Genomic DNA, 13,483 nt, shown 5'->3' with positions numbered 1-13,483 from the left:
AGAAATTACCTACAAACAAATTCTTAAAACAAAAAAATTATACAATGGAGAGAGCATAAAACAAATATATACATAGATTTTCCCCTGGATCCCAAAACTAGGAATACCAGATTGATTTTTCATTATATTTCTTTCAATGTTAGAATACATATATATACATGTCAACGCATCCATAAACCCCAATCAACTAACTTTGGATTATAACATAACCATAGTTTCCTTAACCATATCTACACATACCATGGGAAAAAACCATCATGCCCAGAAAACCATGTGCGAAAACCATTCACAAAACCATGGGAAAGTCCTCCCACCATCTTTGGGTTCGCCCCCATTTGTTGGGTTTGCCCAACTATTATTGGGTCTGCATAAAATCATTTTTTTTCCAAGGTGCTGCCCAAGACCCCATGACACATGGAAAGAATATAACACAAACCCAAAAAGCTTGTGAGATTCTATTAATTGCGAGAAATAATGTGCTAGTGGGTCAAGGTGGGAATGTATTTCCAAAATTTCCGAGGCACCCAGAGAAAAATTAAGATCACCTCCTATGATTAAGTTTTCAATGTTCAATAAGGAACATTTCATAAGGAGATCCCATAAATAGTTACGCCCTTGAAAGGGCCCATAAATGTTCACCATCTCCATTTCCATACCCATATCAGCCACAAAAATGTTAGCCCCCAAAACCCCTTCCAGACCCCAAGAACCAAGAATATATATGGATTTATGATTACAACTGATTTCCAATCCACCTAACCCATCATTTTCTATTGAATTTCTATAAAGGTTCAACCTGGGATCAAATATTCCAATAGTATTTCAATGGCCTCCCCCTTTGCTAAAGTCTCATGAAGAAAAATTACATCCACACGTTTTGAAAGCAATAAGTTTTTAGAGCTAGTATTTTGGAGCGACTAGCCAATCCTCGACAATTGAAGGAAAGGAATATCATGAGGAAATCTCTTGTAGGGACTACATTGCTATAAGTGCCCCTACTAAATATTTATTCTTACCTGCGATGAATTCCTGACTACCTTGACCTTCTCTTGGGAGATAAAAGATGATGACACCGAGTGTTCTTAATGGCTTTTGAAGGGGATGAGGGTCCTGTTAAAGAATCTAAGGCAAGATGACATTAATGATTCTTCTAACTATGATAACTGCTTGTGATGTATTTTTACTACTAGGATTATCTTCTTTTGATTATTATTAAGTGTGTTTTTCAATCATCAAACAACTACCAAAACAAGAAGATCAACAAGATACAAGTACACAAGAAGTTGGCTCCAATCCAGGGAAAAACCTCTCCTCATGAGAGGAAAATCGTTCAATCTCTTCTTATAGATTCTTTATTGACAAATACCAAGACCCTTGACCAACACTAAAGCCCTTCCAAGACCAAGATCAACTTCTCAAGAATGTGCTTGCTTTATTTCTTTCCAAACCCAACATAATCTCTTTCGACAACACTACTTCAACCTCCAACCACAACTTTTTGGTCCTAACTACATATCTGCAACTTCGTCGCCCTAGCAACAACTGCTACTTCGCACATGTGGATTAGAATTGCTTCTTCTTTGCCTCCAGCTGTGTCTCTTGACCTAATTTGTCTTTTGGATCTAGAAGGGGACTTAGTTGGACCTTCCTTCAGCTCTTTTTCACTAGATCGAACCCTCACAATGAAACCCTAGCTAAGCAGCAGAAAACCTAATGAAAAGCTGCAGAATTTCAACCCTCTTCTTTACACGTGTGGAGAGAAAGAGAGAGAGAGGAACCCAAAACAATTCTTCTCCTTCTTCTAGCTTCTTTGCTGCCCTTTTCTACTTCTTCCTTGACATGAGAGAGAGAGAGGAATGAATGTGTCCAAATGAGGTCGAACTGTCTCCTATATATAGGTATTCCAGAGGTATGAATTCTAACTTCTATGTTGGCTTGACAGGCTGGAAGGTCGATTTGGTCTTGGAAGGCTCAGTAAAATACAAAAATAATTCTTTTTACAATTTACAAGATGCCCAATGGGGTCTTCATATTATGACAATGTCCCTATTTGACTTCTTGACCTAAGAAAATCCTAGAAGCACTTTCAGTTAGCGCTTGACCTATAAAACAAATTTCTTGGGCAAGAAACCCAAGCTCAATAATAATAATAATAATAATTTTTCTTTCTTTTACAAAATATAAGAATCGAAAGTATATTTCATATTTATGAAGGCCAAACCTAGTTACACTTTCTTCAATAATCCCTCTTAATTAGGGAGGTATTCATAAATGGTACATGGTTATTCTCAATACTGAAGAGATCCCATAAGAAGAGTCAGACTAGTAATCCATATGTATAACATCATTATAACCAACATTGTCACATAGCAAGGCCTTGACTAATAACTCTATCTTTCAATAAATCAGAGCACAACATTGGCAAGACAAATGATTATAAACACCTTCATCATTGTCTCTCAAGGTACATACCAACCCAGGTGTTCACTGAGTATGACCTTCTAGGACTATTCTTATCTTGGGTCCCCAACACTCAAAGAATATCAGTCCTCTTGCCTACTCTTATCTTGGATGCCCTACCACATCCTCAAAGAGTAGCAGATGCCAGATGATTACTCAATCGTCCATTCTTTCTTACAAAATGAAGAAAATAATGATGTGTCTATCTCTCCCTCTCAACTAGGGAAGATATGTCAACCAACCCAAGATTGTTTCTAAAATACACAAGCTTATTATTGAGAAGAGATTTTGTAAAAATATCAACTGTTTGATCATCAGTGGGGATATACTCCAGCTTTAGTACACCATCTTGTACCAACTTTCGAATGTAGTGGTACTTGTTGATTATGTTCTTTGTCTTTCGATGAAATATCGAGTCCTTAGACAATATTATACAATTAGTATTATCACAATGTATTATGGTAGGGTCCAACGGTCTTGCAAACAGATCAAATAACATCTTCCTTAACCAGACCGCTTCCCTGCTCACTTCACAGGTTGCAATGTACTCGGCCTCAACACTACTTAAAGCCACTGTCTCTTGCTTTCTGCTCATCCAAGAGACCATGGAGAATCCCAAGCTAAAACATCCTCTTGTAGTGCTTCTTCCATCCTTCTTGCTGCCTCCCCAATTGGAATTAGTAAATACTTTTAGAGAACGCATTTTCCTTTTTCATACTTCAAGCAGTAGTGGATGGTTCCCTGTAGATATCTTAGTATATGCTCGGAAACTATCTAATGATCATGTCTAGGCTCCATTTGAAATTGATTGAGAACATTTATTGCAAAACATGTGTCTGGTCGAGTATTCACCAGATACGTCATGGAGCCAATCAATTATTTGTACTTAGTAGGATCCATTGGACTCAATTTATAACTCCTTAACATTTTCAAGTTAGTGATCATTGGAGTTGTCATGGGTTTGCATTCCATCATATCAAACCTTTTCAAAAGCTCAATCACATACTTTCCTTGTCCCAGGAGGATTTCATTCGGTTCCTGCCAAACTTCCAGTCCCAGATAATAATGCATAAGTCCTAGATCCTTCATATCGAATTCGGCAACCAACATTTTCTTACATTCTTGAATTATTTCTTCATTACTAGTTATTAGAAGATCATCTACATATAGAATAATGATGACATGTTCATCATTCTCTACTTTGATGTAGAGATTGTGATCTATTGTGATTCTCCTGAAACCCAACCTTTGCAAGTATGCATCCATTCTAGCATATCATGCCTTAGGAGCTTGCTTGAGGCCATAAAATGCCTTCTTCAATCTACACACATGAGTTTCTCTATCCTTTAATTCAAATCCCAATGGTTGTTCTATGTATACTTTTTTATCTATGGTACCATTTAAGAATGATGTTTTGACATCCATTTGATGTACCTTCCATCCCATTGATGTTACCATAGATTTCAAAGATCAAATTGTGGTATACCTTGCTGTGGGAGCAGAGGTGTCTTCATAGTCAATGCCTTCTTCCTGAGAGAAGCCTCGAGCCACAGATCTAGCCTTGAATTTATTTATGCTTCCATTTGCAACTTTCTTGATGATCTAGATGGATATTGGTGGACACCCGCCTATTCCACCTAGACCCTCTAGTCAGTTTCATATGTTTCCTTGTTTATTTCAACATTTACTATTTTTAGCAGTTTTTCAAGTCCTGAACTTCCAGAGCAATTTTGGCCCCCTAAATAATGTTTTTTTGAGGTCCACTGCAGGCACATAGCCATAGGCAAGGGCCTGTGGTGAAACCTGCAGTAATTGAAGAGACCTTTCCAATGGTATCATATGTGCCAAATGGAGATAATATAACCAAGTTACAACCTCAGGAATTTGGCTGCCCAACTAACCCCAACAGGGCCCACAAATTCTTGGTGTTACATCTCTTGGGGTTAGGGTTTTCATTGTTTAGGGTTTTATCATGTTTTTAGATAATAAATAGGCCCTTGAGCCTTATCATAACATAGTTCAATATTTTTCTATTAATGAAATGAAGTGTTTTTATGTTGCATCTCTGTATTTATGATTATATCTATAGTTGGTTGCGTTCTTGTTTAAGTTCAGATCAATGGTATTAGAGCAGTCTGCTTGGTCTTTGTTTTTCTGTGCATGTCACCAACGAGGTCAGGGTATAAGGAATTAGGGCTTGATCTAGTTGAACTGCTGTAAGATCAACCTTGCAAACCCCAACGACCTCCCATGGCAGAAGAAAATAAAGACGAGGGGGCATGAGATCCTTTCAAAATGTTGCTCGAGGAAGCCCTTGAGCGACAAAGGAATGTGATGATGGATAACTTTGCTCAGATCCTTTGACGACTACCCATAGGCGATGCATCTTCATCCAGCAACCACTCTGGAGGTGCCACTCCTTTTAAGGTACAAGTTAACTTCGACATCCCATATTTGAGGGCCTGATAGATGCAGACAATGGTAGATAAATGATTAAATTTGTTGGAAGGATATTTTTCAGTTCATGACTTTTCCAATCAGGAAAATATTGCTTTTGCACTTCTCAAAGCCGCCCCACATGTCAAGGATTGGTGGGAAACCTACTGTGAACAAAAAGATGAGAGTGAACCCTTGCAGTATTCAGCTGCAACCACTAGGGATTCTTTCCAAGACGCCATCAAGGGACAATATTACCCTCTTGGGAGCTATGAATATAAATACATAAAGTGGACCATGCTATGGTAGGGAAGGGTCCAAGATGTGTTGGAGTTCACAAATAATTTCCATACCCTTTGAAAGAAGCTGGGTATCAACGATACTGAGTGGCATTTGGTACTCAAGTACCACGACTGTCTACACAAGTACATATAGGATGAGATGGAGTTCTTGGACATTTCCTTGCTTGACATGACGTAGTGATACGTTGTCAAGATTGAGCCAAAGTTTAAACAGAAGAAGCGGGACTTTGGATCTACGAATCCAAAGCAAGGAAAAGGCACCCCCAAACCATAGGGAAATGGACAAAGCCAAGGTGGGGATACACATGATAGCCTGTTGAAGCCGCAAGAAAATAGAAACACCATGAAGACAAATAAGGACACAGAAATATGGTGTGAGTTCCATAAGAGATCCACTCACAACACAAGTGAGTGTTAGGCCAAGCAGCCACTGGTGGCCGAGCTGAAGGCCTCCGAATCAGACGCATGTTCTTACTCTAAATCAGAACCTGATAAGGGGAATGTAAAAGGGAAGCAGATCATTGATGCAGAGCCTAGTGCCACTATGTCCACCACCAAGATCTAGAATATTGAGCCTAAATATCCATAGGAGGGGGGACACCTCTTCCACTCACAAATGTGGGTGAAGGTTTCTTTGCTGCAGTTCATTATTGACAACGAGAGCCAAAAGAACCTCATTTCAACAGAGGTCATGAAGCAGTTGGGCCTAAAGACTACAACACATCCACAACTGTACACCATCAGGTGGCTTCACCAAGGATGAGATCTCTGTGTCAGCTAGCAGTGTCACCTTCCCTAAAGCATCAAGCCCTTCACTGATGAGGTACTATGTTGCTCCTCTTGAAGTTTGTGATGTATTGTTTGGACAACCATACTTGTGTAAGCGACATGCTATATATGAGTATAGACCTCGCTTTGTGATTATTAATTTAGCCAATAAGTCATACATGATACCGGAGGTAGCCCCGCCTACCGCCATCTCTTTGACCACTGCAAAGTAATGCAGTACAATCTGTTAGAGTCAGTATTTTCATATTGCCACTAGTGATCAAAATCTCTCCTTTATATCATATTAGAGTCCTGTTTGAAATTTTTTGCATTCCACTTAGGTCATCATGAAAAAATTTGTTCATTTATCGTAACCCAAAATCCAAAATCACTTTCCCCTCTCAAAAGTTTGTATTTGTTGGCCCACCTTCATGTGTTTTTCTGGGTATCCGTTGACCATGAAAGCTCATTTCGTCATATTTTATATCAGTCAAATCCACCTGAAATTTAGTCATTTGAGGTTCCAGTAGGTCACCTAGGTTTTATTTTCGCAAAGTCCAAAAATCACCATCTCATTGCTTAAGATCAGAAAAATATGAGATTCAAGCAAATAATATCTTTTATAGTTAAATAAATCTTTCCAAAGCATGTAACCATGGTTACTGAAAGCCCTAAATTTGATTTCAAGAAGGGATTTTATTCCAAGTTTTTAAATTAAACTTCAAACAGATGTAATAATTTTTTTTTGTTTATGTAATTTTATGTCTATTATATGTAATAAGCTACTTTCCATCTACATTCTCAACTCCATTGCCAAAAGCATCCAAGCCAAATGTCAAAAATCAGATTGCCAAAGCATCATCCACTTGTCAAGAGAAAAAAAGTCAAAAAGTCAAAAAGCATTAATATAAAAATTTGAAAATGATAAGAAACATTAGAAAGAGGGTGTGCAACTCATAAATTATATTTCATCCGAGTATAAAGGCTCTCAAACACACCCATGAAGCTTCATTTTCACTCTAGCACTCTCAAAACGCCTCAGAAAAGGAAATTTGTTGATTTTAAGGCGAAATTAGGAAAAACAGAGCAAGAGGATGCATTTAGCAAGGTCGCTGTGCGTTTAGCTTGGTTGTTGTGCTCCTGTAGAGGTCAATGCACATTTTCTAGAGATCCCAGTGTTATTTACAATGACGTTGAACTCCTGTAGAGGTCGCTATGTGTTTGACCAGGTCACTGCACCTTTTCCTGGGTCGTTGCGAGTTCACCTGGAAGGAGCCAAAATGTCCTAAAAAACCTCCAGCGCCACCAAGTTTCCAAGTTGATCATCATTTACTTCAGAAAATCAGGTTGGTGGAAAAATTACTCACTCCTTCCCTCCATTATTCACCTACATAGGGTTTAAGTTGTTTGTTGTTATTCCTAAGATCAAACCCTAGTCATACATTCCCACCATCTCAAATCACATTTCCTAGCTTTCATCACTATTCCCCCTCACTTAACAACTATCCCCTATCACCTCCCTCATTCCACACATCCCCATCTCCTCCTCATCATCTCTCCTCACATCATTCCACATTTCCCATACCCATAGTCCATTCTACCATTTCCCTAGGGTTTTGATAGCAACAAATCATGGCAGAAGAAGAACACCAAAGTTAGAGTGAGGAAGAAACACAATAGAGGAGGAAATATAAGAAAGGAGGAAAAATTATCAGATATGAGCCAACCAACACCAGAGAGCTCATGGCATCTCCCATCACTGTCACAAGCTTCAAACATATGGGTTGTTTTGAGTTTTGTGAGAAGGTGGAAAGGACACAACATCATTCTGAATTGACCAAATAATTCATTGTAAACCTCCATGACAACCAAGCAACCCTTGTCGATGTCACCTTTACCATTTCTTCTGCTATCATATCAGCTGCTACTGGGATCCCAGATGTTGGGGAAAAATGGTTTAAACAGGAAGATTTGGATTATTGCTACTATGAGCCATATCTTAAACCTAGCCACAAGAATGAAAGAAGGAGGATTTTTCCTTTCTCTTACCTCCTAGACAGATATGTTCCTATGATGAAAATCATCATGAAGTACTTCACATGTGAGGGCAGGTTTTCTAGGCTTTATTCCTATGATATTCAATTACTCATGCATTTTACAAGAGTCAGAATGCTCAATCTGCCCTACTATATTTACCAGGATATTGACAAGATGTCATACATTGCCCGAAAGAAAGATCATGATCATCAAATGCATAACATATTTCACCATTCTCTCATTAAGATGATAGTCCTACACCACCTTGATTAGTTAAATATTGCATGGGACACTTTCATATCCACAGTCCCACCTATTCAGCATGGCCAAGAGGCACCTTCATCCTCTCATCCATCCACCTCCATCCCTCCACCTCAGTCCATACATCATTCATCTTCACTTGATGAGTCAGCCACACCATCACCTCCATCATCACCATTTCATGAGCCTATTCATTCACATGGCAGAGATGAAGGCAGTGGGCAAGCGCATATTGATCTTGGTGAGAGCAACAAGCCCTAAAGGGCTGGTTTAGGTACCTTGGCACATACCTATCAGAGAGGGCATAGACAAGTGTTTTCCCCACTGATTGTGGGAGGGGACTTGCCTTCTTCATCGACAAAGCAGGTACAAAAGGGTAAGGAAAAAGTTTTAGAGGCAGAGATCCAGCAGCAAGAGAAAGACCTCCATGAGATAGAGCATGATTTTCAGTTAGTTGACTCAGATGAGCATGATGACAGTAAAAGCACAACTATTATCATGAAGGAGAATAATTCACTCATAAGTGAGCTTGAGGTCAACTTGCAAAGGGCCAAATGGATTGTTTCCTACTATAAGCAGGAAAACATGCATTTTGAGGTCAAACATGAGCTCATGGAGATTCAACTCAGGTGCCAAGAAGAAGGCCAATGACTAGAGGCCTGAAGAGAGCTTTGGAGCAAGCAAGGAAAAGGGAGGCAGAACCAGCCAATGAGCTTACCTTGAATGAGCAATTTTCCAAGATGGTAAATGAAAACAAAGAATATTGGCTTGAGAAGGTAAATGATCATCTGGAGAACCTCCTAGACAAGGCCAAGAAGGACAATGATATTCAAATAAGGATGGAAAAGCACTATGCTATGAGAGACAAAATTGCAAGCAAGAGGAGAAAAAGAGGTTGGATATCCTTGCCAAGGCATCACTCCATGCCTCAAACATATAGCCAGCTACCAGCCCACCAATTTTGGCCATTTTTGAACAATTTTGGAAAGATATGTTTTGCTGCATTTTTTGAGAAATTTTGGCACAGTCAGCATGGTCAAACGCGCAGCACCTAGGATGCTGCGATTTTGTTTGGAGCATCCAATGAGAAAATGGTCAACATTTTTATATTTAGAATGATGAGGACATGCACCTTGTACTTTTGCTAAGAATTTGGAGCAAAACTGGTAAGCCAAAATGGTCAAAAACTACCAAAAAATCACCTTTCTGCATCTTTTCTGGCCTTGTCACTACACGCTTGAGTAGTCTTGGGAGATTAAAATTTTGGAGGGCGAAATCAAGCCCATTTTGAAAACCAAGGGCAGTTTTGGAAACTAGACAGGATAAGATTTCCAATGAGCTATCCTCGGCTAGATTTAGACATCGGGAAGGTAGTCAAAAGTCAGCTTGAAGAGGACGGTCCGCGTTTGACCAGGGTCACTGCGCGTTTAACCAGGGCGCTGTGCGTTTGACAATCTCCCACAATTTTCACTGTTTCACTCCAAGTTGACTTTTACCTATGGGAAATTCAAGTCTTACTTATGTAATTAATCTAGATGATGTAATTATTATGTTTTTACTTTTATCTAGGGTAGATACATCAATTAAATGGCCTATGTGGCATGTAATGAATCAGTTTGCTAGAGTGAGGGACGAGTCACTTTGACCACCCTACACTCCAGCTATCAGTTCAACCTTTCTTGCAACTACTCCTCCTCTCATGGATTTGACCCCTGAGCCTAGGATGAGTTGGTTTTAGGCCTATATTATGTATTTTCTTAGTCGTTTTACAGGTTGGATTCAATAGGGATGCTATACTAGTGATTAGAGACTATTGTATTAGATTTTGGCAATTTTCAATAGATGAGTTGCAACTATTTTTCTGGGATACATGTGGTATGAATGTTTAGCATTGTTTTTTCTTTGTGATCATTTGTATGAATGTTTTATCAGTTCGTAAACCATTTCATGTTTGTTATATGGTAATTTTCAAGTTGATAGGCAGAATACATGCTTGCTCATGCTCTGTTTTGGCTAATTTATCACACTTTGTCCATTTTTCCTCAGTTTAGGAAGAATACATCTCTTATGCTCTTCCTAAATCCTCATCCATCTTAAACCATCTCATCAAATCACCTTTTAAGTGTTAAGCTTCATACGTACCTTGCCCCTTTGAATGTCTACAATCATATCTCATTTGCCCTGACCTAGTCCCTCTGACCTAAATCACCCATCCTTGTGACTACCCAACCAAAATCAAATAAAACAACCCTATGCACTTTACATCTAGCCTAAAACCCTAATCTATCCAACCCTCCTAGATTTGACCCTTAGGGAGATCCCTCTCCAGCTTGGTAGGGCTAGCTACCAAGCTAAAAGACTAGTTTTTGGTTACCTCAGTTGGACTCTTCCTCGGCCTTAGAGATCTAGAGTAGTGATAACATACTGGTGCCGTTGCCAAGGAACAAAAGGTTCATTTTCCCTGGTTTTATGAATAGTTCTCAATTAATTTTGGTCCTTTAGATGATGGGACTAAGCTTTACAAATGTTGATTCATACATTGTAGTGCCTAGATTGTAGAAGTTGGCCTCAAGGAGACGATGAGGCAAATTCTGCATCCTGGTCCAATTGATTTGGTTGATGACAATCAGAACTTGTTCAAAAGCAAAGACGAGTACATATCACAAGTTCGATTAGAATTCCTCCTATTGGTAAGATCTCAATCATTACCAAGTTCAGATTTCGCTATTGAAGACTTTCCTTTATAAATAATCTAAGTTTAGCTCAAAGTATTAGATCTGATCCTATTGAGTCCAACCCTGCTAAGATACTGGCTTCTCAAGGATACACCAAGTCAAACCCTGACCCTAATCCTCCTTCTCTGTTGATAATCCTGAGAGGTTGTTGAGAAAGCCTAAAGTCCCTATCCTCGAGACCGAAACCCCTAAATTGGAAAGGACCACTTCTTTTCCAGATCAAATACATAGTATCGAGGATATAACTATTGTCATTAAATTTGAGTTATCCTTGTTTCGATCAAAGTCCGAGTCTAGTCTTACTAAAGAAGTTTTCGATCCTATAAAATTTGACTCATATCTTCTTGCATCAAAGTCTTTGTTGCAGCAACCTTCAACTGTCTCTCAGTTTGCAAAACTTGAGCACGAGGTTTGGTCAAATTTTGACAAACTTTAAAGCCTAGCGGATCAATTACAGGTCACTATTGAAAAGGCTTATATTCAATATCAACTTGAGTTCTTATCTTCTGTCATACCCTCTAATTCATCTCCAAAAACATCCACTTCAACCCCTCCATCTTCTTCACAACCAACATATCCCATTGCAGTTCCCATCCACCATTCTCCGGAAGTTATGGCGAGATTTTCACCTATGGTGTTACCTGGTCAGTTGGCAGCATTACCTCACACCTATGGTCAGAGGCTTCCTATTTTTGATGGCAGCCCAAGAGTAACAACCCAGCAACATATTGATAAGATGGATGATTTCATTGACTTAGAGGAAGTCATTGAAGATGATGCTAAAATGAGATTGATAGCTCAATTTTTTTCGGGAGACGTGAAAAAATGGTTCTGTGGTTTGGCATTAGGCTCTATTAATTCTTCAACCAGGCTCAATGAGTTGTTTTTAGCTAGATGGAGGGAAAAGAAGAATCCTTTGCAGATCTTGGTGAAATACAACACCTTGAAGAGGAATCCTAATGAGATGGTTCAAGAATTCACCATAAGATTCAATCAAGTGTATAATTCTATTCCGAACAACATGAAACCTCCACCGGATTTGGCACTTCAGCATTACCCAGATGCTTTTGATCCAGAGATGGCCTATCAGTTGAGGGAAATGGATCCTACAAATCTCGAAGATATGCAAAACAATGCGGTAAGTGTGGAAACAAACTTGATGATCAAGAAATCTCAATTGAAACATGAAAAACCAGAAAAGAGAGTGACCATCAAAGAATAACCTTCTACTTCTACCAATATGAAACTTGATGCAGTAATCAAAACCATGGATAGAATGGCCGACCTGATGATAAATTCAACTAGATCTCCAGAGCCACAAGTTAGAAATCCTAACTTCAGAAATCAACAGTAACCTCAGTATAGGATAAAACTAAGAGAGCCTAAGGCTTCCGAAGCATTGACATATCAGCAGCCTATTCAGACTCCTTTGCAGCATAATTATGCTCAAGGTGAATATGATGATGAAACAGAACCAATTGTTGAGGAAAATCACTTCTTTACAGAATATCACCATCCCATTTTCTTGACTGAAGATAAGAAGTATATCGAGAAAGTGGAGGAGCCTAAAGATGAGGACTACATATTGGCAAGCGATAATGCATTGGAAACCCAAACCAATGATTATCAAAGAGGATATTTGAATGCTCTCAATTCTCAACAGAATCAATATTCTTTGAGGAATAGAGATGTCTCAATCACTCAGAAAGGACATCATAGCAGAAAGACACCCAACGGAAATCAAATCCTCAAGGAGGTCAAAGCAAAGGTAAAGAGCTGGCATCAAACGATCAAAGCAGAACAAAGCATCCATCTACAAGCATTCCAAACAACGATCATGACAGCCAAAGGAAGGATCAAATACCGAGGGATCTGCCTGAGAAGAGAGACAATGTCCAAAAAGAGGTAGATAAAACTAGCTCTTTCAATCTAGAAACTGAAATCTCAAAGTTGAAAGTATCAATCTCTATCACTGAATTTTTCAAGAATAACCATTACAAGTCCGATATGATTAAAATGTTTAAAGTTGATCCTATGTCTGACATGGTTAATATTGAAGATGACCAACCTGAATTGATTTTTGGTCCAGCCATAGATGGTCAATCAGGTGATAGTGATGTTCCTCGGTTTTATCTCACTTTAAGAATTCACCAATTCATTCTTCACAACTCCATGCTTGACTCTAGAGCCTATCATAACTTAATGCCAAAAGCCATCATGGAAAGGTTGGGTCTAGATATAACTCGTGAGTATCATGACTTGTATTCTTTTGATTCTGGAAAGGTCCGTTGTCTTGGTCTAATCAAAGACTTAGTAGTATCTCTAGATAAAATCCCTGCCAAGAATGTTTTAATGGATGTGGTGGTAGTTGATATCATAGTTTGGCATGTTATTGTTGAGATCCTGGGGAGAAAAATTAAGAGGCACACTGCAATTAGATTTCTCTTATGCCACCATCCCAGTTTTCAGGCAATTGAGAATGTT

Source organism: Pinus tabuliformis, chromosome J (genome assembly GCF_031772625.1).
Source record: "Pinus tabuliformis cultivar Carrire ecotype Pingquan chromosome J, CPIR1, whole genome shotgun sequence".
Classification (NCBI taxonomy): domain Eukaryota; kingdom Viridiplantae; phylum Streptophyta; class Pinopsida; order Pinales; family Pinaceae; genus Pinus; species Pinus tabuliformis.
The sequence above is the reverse complement of the archived record's forward strand: the minus strand, read 5'-3'. Positions refer to the sequence as shown.